The sequence below is a fragment of the Triticum urartu genome, chromosome 2A, assembly GCF_056163025.1.
Source record: "Triticum urartu cultivar PI428250 chromosome 2A, HENAU_Tu73, whole genome shotgun sequence".
In the NCBI taxonomy this organism is placed as follows: Eukaryota; Viridiplantae; Streptophyta; class Magnoliopsida; order Poales; family Poaceae; genus Triticum; species Triticum urartu.
In genome coordinates, this window is record NC_141874.1 from 740,127,391 (window position 1) to 740,136,460 (window position 9,070).

At 46.5% G+C, this 9,070-nt stretch overlaps 1 long non-coding RNA gene across 1 annotated transcript; it reads left to right on the forward strand.

Annotated features, from left to right (window-relative positions):
* The first annotated feature begins 759 nt into the window (after window positions 1-759).
* On the forward strand, window positions 760-3,066 carry LOC147987505 (uncharacterized). Its single transcript, XR_015615294.1, has 3 exons — window positions 760-1,172; window positions 1,612-1,761; window positions 2,826-3,066. It is a non-coding gene; the product is annotated as an uncharacterized LOC147987505 (long non-coding RNA).
* The last annotated feature ends 6,004 nt before the right edge of the window (window positions 3,067-9,070 follow it).

Below are 9,070 nucleotides of genomic sequence, written 5' to 3' on the forward strand. Positions count from 1 at the left end.
GGACGGTCAACCGACTTCAATGCGTTAGATAGTCGTCTTGTCTCCCCATGCCATCATGTTCCTCCGGCATGGAACATGCGTAGAGACCGGGCCGCGACGCGGGCGGCGCTTTCGGCTGTCGTGCCACTTCAATTCCGGTTCCAGTGACAGGTCATGTCCGCGTTGGGCCATCATGAATGTGGCACGACTAGCGGAGGGCGGTTGCGTGTGAGAGGGCAAGGGTGCCAGAATTATTTTTTGGTAAGACCGGGGTGTCAGACGCGTATGTGGCATTGGTCGGACGCCCACAAACCTTCCGCTTTACGGAAAATGGACACGGACGTGCGCACATACAAATAGGGGTTCATATTAGATGAAAAATTACACCCGGACATCATGGTTCGGATGTGCATTTTAAGGGTCTGCTTTGAAAATACCCTAAATATTTATGTCCTCTATATCTAAATATAAGACGGTTTTGTAGTTCAAAACTTAAAACAACATCTTATACGGATAGTATTTTGGTAAATTTGATGATATGAACAAAGTAAGTGGTATATCTAAGAATTTTTTAACCAACCAGATTAGTCAAAACTAATAATAATGTAACGTGGCAACCCAACAGAAAAAAACATCGTATATAAAAAAATGAGCGCACGATGCGAGATGTTTTTGGACGTGCGTGGCGGGATCTAGGAAATTTCAGGTGACCATATATTATTACTTCTAGATCTAAAAGAAATTTTATCTCCCACAAACCCACTACCGCAACACCTCCGCAACGCCGCCGGCTCTCTCGCTGCAACCGCCCCCTATACTAGCGCTGCCGCTCTCATCTGACCCGCCACTACTCGTGCCTTCATGGCTCGCCTCCCCGCCGAATCTAGCCTCTCCTGTGTTTTTCCTCTCCATCCGGTTAATCCCTCCCCGTCGTTCTCTCGCCGCTCGTTTACCTTGCGCCGCCGAGACAAAGAGGAGCACCGTGGGGAAGTCTTGGTCGCCACCCATACCCTCACTGCCTCCGTCGTTCTCATCCACCCCCTCCTTTCTCCTGGATCATGCGGCAATGGCAAGGTCCACGGCGCTGGGCCACCTCCGATGTTGGACGGCGTAAGTTCGGGCTCCATCCGCATCACCTCCTCAATGGTCTCCGGCCAGCAGCTCTGCTCGTGGCGCACGTCCATTCGCCTCAGGTATCTCCACCTCGCCAATGCCTCCTTGTAGTCGCTTCGCCTATTTCCCGCCGCGGCAGCACCGCCGGCATGGTACGTGCACCTTCAAGGCCGCTGTATGGCTCAACCCGCAGTAGTCCAGATGCTTACTCCCCCCGTCGCCCGCTTGTTTGATTGTTTGCTAACAACTTAAACTAATTCACCAATGGATTTTCAACTCACCTTTGTTAACTTTTTTTAGGCTAACTCACCTTTGCTAACTGCTCCACACTGATATGCATTTTTCCTCTCGTCCATACCTAATCCTCATACTTTTGATAACTTCATGGATCTGCTTAAGTGCCAACTCAATTACTACTAATAGGCATCCCCTGCGGCAGTACGGTCCTCTACTCAAGTAGCAAACTTGCAGTTCACTAACCATTTTATGTGATCTAATCTGCTCTATTCTCCTTCGCAGGGTAAATGAGGTGTGAGATCGATAATGCTAGCTTCATCAAAGGTCATCCAAATTTGGCCAGAGGAACCGCTCAGGATATTTTACAGATTACTATTGCAGTTCCACTCCGGTGAGATGGCTGAATTCTTGTACTCTCAGGATACTCACCAGGTACTAATAAGTAGTAGTACTTCTCCACAAGTATATGTTGTAGTCTATAGCTAGTCTGTCTGATTGATTTCTGCGCGTCAAATCCTAGCTAGGGATAAGGTGCATGCATATCTGATTAATTTTGCAATGGCAAATGCAAGTGTCGAAATATATATTATTCTCCCAACTATGCTACCCAACCCACGAGGGAATCCCCAACTAATCTGGTTGATTTCTAAATGTATACATGTCCAGTTTAGCATATTTTCAAGTAGTAGCTTTGGATCACCATTCAGATCTAACAGGTTACGAACTGATTAGTTACTATAGTAGCAACACTGCATTATACATGACAAAGGCGCCATTGATACAATTGCAGATTATGGAGCATGAGCTGTTATCTCCAGAGACAGCAAAAAAAAACCTTGTGACAAGATCACGTAATAAATCACACAATATTGAGTGTGCAAGGACAAGGGAAGAGTCAATTACAGCGAAAACTACGACGATGGCAGAATTCATTGTAGAACTCAATCAACAATTATCACCTCATTTGTAACAATAATGAATTTGTTGTCTTGACTATATATGTGTGTATTAGAGTTCGGACAAAACATAGACTGCCTTTTTGTCACGATGACCATATTCTGAACATATACAAGTTCATAAATCTTTTGGTTGGTCTTTGGGGGGGGGGGGGGGGGGGGCAAGCTATGGTTATCGAGGCAGAGTGATGCTTGCTTTTGAACAAATGGGTGTTAAAAAATTGGTGACAAGCAGATCCCTGATGGTAATGATCTTGGTGGTTTGTCTTAGGAAGATCATGACTTCTTTTGTTCTTATTAGCTGATAAAGTAATATCTCGAGCCACTAGCTTTACTTATCATTTTCATTTGGATATGGTTCCCTTATCAGCATATGTAAAATGTCATCATGAATATTATGAAAAGTAGTGTTTTGTTAGGTAATATTTATATAAGCTACAGTAAGGAAAACATGGTTAATTCTAAACTCAGAATTTTGTTGCAATGGTAGATATATTTTTGTAACTCATGGTTACTGATATGTTAAAATCTTTTTTGCAGATTCTAGCCATATTCTTTTGATGGGATGATATGCAGCTCATCTTTCAAGAAGTTGCGATGGACAAATAAAGACCAAAGCAACCCTAGCCGCCTTCAAGATGCCATAGCTATACAATTGTGTTTGAGAGTCAAGAGAACACTCGTTTGTTAATATATTTCTTAGTGTCTGTTGATGCTACATGTTGTATCAGGTTGATATATAGCTTGTGTTATTTTGGCTTATGGGGAATGTGAACTATGAAACGTGATATGGAATTGGCATTGATATTTATATAGTAATTATTTGTCATGTGATGTGAAAATACCCTTTGTTGGGTAATTGACTTGGTCAATGGAAAAGTAGCCTCTATGGAATTGAGCCAGCTAATAATTGTAGAGATTTTTTCAATAGAAAATAGCAGAGATGGTAATGGCCTAATAGAAATGTTGACTAATCAACCCATATTGGGCTGGATGGCAATATCATATATATGCCCATTAGAAAAGCCCAACCAATATTGGGCTGGATTGGGTTGGATATCCATTTGAAAAGCCTTTTGTGCACGGTGACCAGCAACGCATATGTAGTGTTGTTAGACTCTAACCCTATACGTTGCTAGATAGCAACATTTCTAGACGTCGTTTACCAACGGATGCATATACGTTGTTGTAGACCCTTGCAACGCCACCAACGGCAACACATATTAATCCGTTGGTGTAGACCAGTGCAACACTTATACGGACATACAACAACGCATAGATGCGTTGCTGTAGGGGGGTTCCTGTTGTAGTGGCTTGGTCAAAATTCAAACTTTCACGTTTCAAATTTTTTTGAAAAAAAATACACACATACTTAGAGACATAAAGCATATGTGTGTAAATTTTCAGGACGAAACACCTTAAAATGAGTGCTACACAAAAAGAACAAATATGAGGCTTTTAGTAGATGCACTATTCATCCTCAAAGTCCATGAATTTGTATTTTTTTGCACAGATCGCATTTTAGGGTATTTCATCCTCAAATTTTACATACATACACATACCATCCTTGTTTACTTGTATGATTTTTTTCAGATTTTTTTGAAATTGAAAAGTGCGAATTTTGATTTTTTTTTTTCAAAAAACCGGCCTCCATGAAGGCCGAGCTCCAAAACGCCCTACTCAAGATAACATGTGTAGAAAGTTATAACACTAGCTACTTATACACATTCACGTTGCCATGAAAGCATCGACTATACTTCTGAAAATAGAGCTCCCTCATTGAAAGTCACTAAGCAATGGCTCAATAGATCACCACCCGTACTATTTCTCAACTTATTCTTCACTAGGCTCATTTCCTGGAACTCTTTCAAGGCTCTCAATGGACGCCGTTAAGATCAACACCAATTCGATAAGTAAATACACGAAATCATAAAGCACACGATTTTGTTTCGACAAGCTTAATAGAGAGCTCACTAGAATTTTTAAGGAATTTGCACCTATAATCTTTTCTCATACCATCAACAGAGTTGGCAAGTTGAAATTCAAATCATACCAAATTAGTACTTGACATGTTCTTGAGATTTAATTCGGCAATTCTCATTCATTACCATCTATGCATCACAAGAAGCAAATGAATCAAAGGGACTCAAAGTTAACATGTAAATAAGAAACTCCGTATTGAACTCATTTAATCTATTGTTAAGATGTTGGATAATCTAATAACATCAAGATATATTTTCCCTCTAAAATGACCATCATTTATCTGTATTGGATTAAACCAGTTTGATCTTCAACAAGATTTGTGTACATAAGAATAAGAAGCATCACACACTACTTTTTTCTACTCGCGTGAGGTGTAACGTATTATTTCTCATACTTATGAGTACTCAAAGCATTGTTGATACACGCTAATAGTGATAATGTGAACAGTAGTTCTATAATTAGAACACCACCAGGTAACAATAGGTCTAGAGTAGGGCAATACGTATCAATTGAAGTTGATGTGCAAAGCTATGGACGTAATAAGCAGAAGGAGATTGTTTGATGATCAATGATTTTTCAGTATGTTAATCTCTCCTTTCTTCTTACAATCCCCATTTATCCTTGTCCGTGGATTTGAGTAGAGTCAAACAGTAATTGGAGCCTTAGAGCATCTCTAAGATCCCTTATAATCGGTTACTGAAGAATAAATTCACGTTTTCTTCTCTAATGTGCACCTAACAGATCACTTATAACGGGTTATGGAGGATAATTTATCCTCAGTGGCCTTCGTGACCCTAAAATATACTCACAGCCCATGCTTGGAGTAAAAAATGCCTCCATTCTCCCCCACCGCTCTGCCCCACTCGGACGCATCCACTTTGGCGTTGTCCTCCTTGCCTCAACCGGCTACTACACACCATTATCGACACCCTGCAGCCCCGCGGGCCTCCCGCCGTCCAATTCAGGCGAGATCCTAGTGATCTTTTTTTCATGGAAATTGTTTGTTTTAAACCGACTGATGTTTGCCTCGCGTAAACCGTGTCGCTAGCCGTGCGATCAAAGCCGATCGTGTGGCGCTCGTCTCACGCGCGTGCGTCGTCTATCCACTACACGCGTAGCATGCGGGCCCGGCTCACCGCTTTCCATCCCAGCCTTATCCTCTTCCTTTCTCGTCTTCTTGGTTCGTCCCCCATCCCCTCTCTCTCTCTCTCTCTCTCATTTTTTCACAGGCTGTGACAGGGATGAGTGGGGCTCGATACAATACAATGGCTCACCATCGTTGCTTCCAACCATGGCGTGCACATCTTGCCGCAAGCACCAACCGCTCCTGCAAGGCAAAGCATGACGGGCGATGCTGCCGTCGGCGGGGAAAAGTTGCGTGCCGCCGATCTGCGGTGCATGTGCTTCAAGCGGGCTGCGGGTGCTGCGGCGAGGGGCTCGTCGGTGTTGAGTCGTCGTGGCCGCCGGTGCAGCATCGCGGGGGTCGCCGCCTCGCAGGTGTTGCTATGGCGCATCGCCGGGGTAGCCGGTGTTTCTATGCAGCGTCGACGGGGCCGCCGGGGCTGCGATGCGGCGTCGCCGGGGTTGTCGGTGTTGCTATGCAGCTTCGCTCGGGCTGCATTGGAGCGCCGCCGGGTCGTTGAAGTTGCGATGGGGATGGAACGGACTCCGTCGGGCTGAAGTGAAGCTTTGTCAGAGCTGCATTGAAGGTTCCGTCGGAGCTGCAATGAAGCTTCGCCGGAGGCGTTGCACTCGGTGTTGCCATGGAGCAGCCCCGGTGGCTTCCGGTGCTACGATGCAGCAGTCGCCGGTGGATCCGTCCACCCGCAGCATTGATGGTGTTGCAACACAGCACATCGGCGGCGTTCGCCGGAGTTCAAGGAGTTGCTCTGGCTCGCGTCTTGGCCAGCGTACATGCAGCAGCAGGGCCTTCTTGCCGCAGCGGAGACATCGTTGTCTTGAGAGGAGACGCGTGGGTGTTAAACTGAACGAGAACAGAGGAGGGAAGAATCAAGCTGCCTTGTTGAGATTGAACGGCCATCAGCGCATCGTACGGCTATTTAGGCGGATGATTTTTCTAGATAATCATTCGACTGATTTGTAGCAGCCGCCTTTTTTCATTATCTATTTCATCATTTCATCGCCTCTGGCCATGGCGGTGCTCGTCCTCTTCGTCCCTAGCCTGGCGGCCCTCCTCCCCTCGGGAAGTGATCGAACGCAGATACGGAGGAGCTCCACTTCATCGTGTCCAGACGATGTCACACACGTGCCGGAATGTGTTCCATTTCCTGCTTGCGCTTGCAGAGGACAACACGGCCATCGGAGATCTGTTCTTGGATGATAGCGAGGTGGTAATATCTAGTCGCTAGTGTTGCCGAAGAAGCTCGTCGTTTATGTAAACGGGAACATTGGCAACTGGTCCCGGCACCACCGCGGTCACCCTGCCGCCGGTCGGTTCCGCAACACGAGGCCACATGATCGTTTATGTAAAGAAGGATTTTCAGTTGCCAGCAAAGCAGACAATTCCACCATAGCAAAAATTTGGGGAGCTGCATCCTGACCAATCAATGTAATCAGTTTGTCCTCCAGGTAAAATGCTAGCCAATGAGCTGCCCAGTCCACTTGCATGGGGCTGTGTGCAGCCAATCAGTCCAAACCCAAAATTCCATCATAAGATCCCAGTGGAAATACCTTGAAAGTGCTGGTAAATTCATGTCCAGCACAAGACCAAAGTCCCTTCAGCAGTTGCTTGTTGCAGGGAATCACACTGCCATTGGCTACTTTGACCATGGTCACAGGCATCTCAGTGATCCCTTTAAGAGTGACTGCAGTAGCAGTATCCAGGAAGGTATGGGTACTGCCTGAGTCTACTAAGAAAACCAGGGATCGCCCTTGCAGTTGAATTTTTAATTTCATGGTAGTTGTAGCTGGGGCTGTAACATCTCTCATTGCTGCAGCTGATATACTGATCGCATTGGCTTCAGTTGAAACAGAATCCTCTGAATCACTTTGTTCTGACGGCATGCTCTGAACATAGTCCAGCATTTCTTGTACCACGTGCAGTTGTACCTCTTGTTTGCAACGATGGTCTCGAGCCCAGCGCTCACCACATATGAAGCACAATCCCTTGGATTTCCTATAAGCACGGAGGGCAGACCAGCGGTCTTCAGTAGCAGTTGAACGCGGAGTGTCAGTAGAACGTTTGTCCTCCACTGGTTTACTGACAGAAGTTCTACTAGAAGAAGATATGCTGTGTTTACTTGAAACTGCTCCAACTGAACCTTCACTCAACTCCTCAGATAGCAGTGCTAAAGCATAAGCCGAGTCCAAATCAGCTGGCTGCTGTATCCCCACAATAAGTCTGACTGATGGTGTTAATCCTTCCATGAACCTTGTCACATAATGCACCGGGTTAGGATCTGTTTCGTACGCAGTCAGTTGACCGTACAATTGTGAAAAACGCTCAACATATTCTTCCACGGTGCTGGTCTGACGCACATGGAACAACTGCCGCAGAATATTCTGATGTTTGTTGCGACCAAAACGGGATTGCAATAATTCACAGAATTCAGTCAAGGAAACATTAGGGGCGCGGCGTTGCACTGATTCAAGCCAACGCGCCGCAGTACCCTCAAACAAAGCCGACGCAAAAGGAATCCACTGGTTCGATGGTGTATTCCAAAACCTGAAGTAATCTTCGCATCGAGACTGCCACAGCTTTGGATTAGACCCATCGAATCGAGGCAATTCAATTCATGGACCAAAACTCAAGCCATCTAGCTGGTACGGTCTGAATCCTTCACCAATTCCAATAATCTGACGCGAATGAGACGGATCTGTAGACATACCTCGAACAGGTGGGGGCACATATTTTGGACCTGAATTCCTCTGTTCAGCTTCAGAGCGAGCGACACCCATCAGAACCACTGGAGCCGCTGCTCGGGGGCCGAGTGCGCGTCGGCACCGCCGTGGCGCGCGGAGAGTGCGGTGCGGGAGGAAACGACGCGGCGCCTCTATCTGTCCCAATCTCGCCGCGAAGCTCGTCCAGATCGACGCCTATGGCGAGCTTGACGTCGTCGATGCGGCCGGAGAGTTGGTCCAGCTTGGAGTCCAGCTTGGCGAAGGCCGCCGTCATCTCCTCGCTGCGCTCCGCCGTGGACTTGGACAGGGCGGCGTCGAAGTCGGCGCGGAGGAGCTTGTAGATGGCCTTCGTCTCGGGGGAAATTTTCTCCATGGCTTCTGCTCGCCGCCGGTTAGCGAGTCGCGTGCGGTGGTGATGGCCGGGAAGCTCCAGAGCAGCAGGGTGGGGTGGGGGAGAGGCGGCTTTGATACCATATTGTTAAGGCATCTCAAGGTTTCATCTTCAATTCATGGCGAATTCGAACTACAGGAGAATATTCGGAGAGGCGGAGGAAGGAGACCCCGCTTACAAGATATCACGCACACACTACCTAGCCATTTGCCAGCCGCCACTCGAATCTTATCGTTACAGATATAAGTACAACTCTTTAACGGGCCCATTCTGGGCCGGCAAGTCGAGCCGGTGGGCGAGGCTGTCTTCTGGGCCGGCCTGAGGGTTGAGTTGGGTCTTGGCGCTCGCCCGGTTCGCTGACAGTTTGTTGTGTGTGCTGCAAGTGTTCGACGAAATGCATGAGCCAAATATAAACTATCGGGGGTTCAGTTTAGCGGTTCCGGTTCGGTTAGAAACCACACTTTTTCAGAGGAGCAAATATACTCCTCTAAAGGATAGAAGGGTGTTTGCTCCTCTAAATTATAATGAATCTGTTAGAGATACTCTTAAG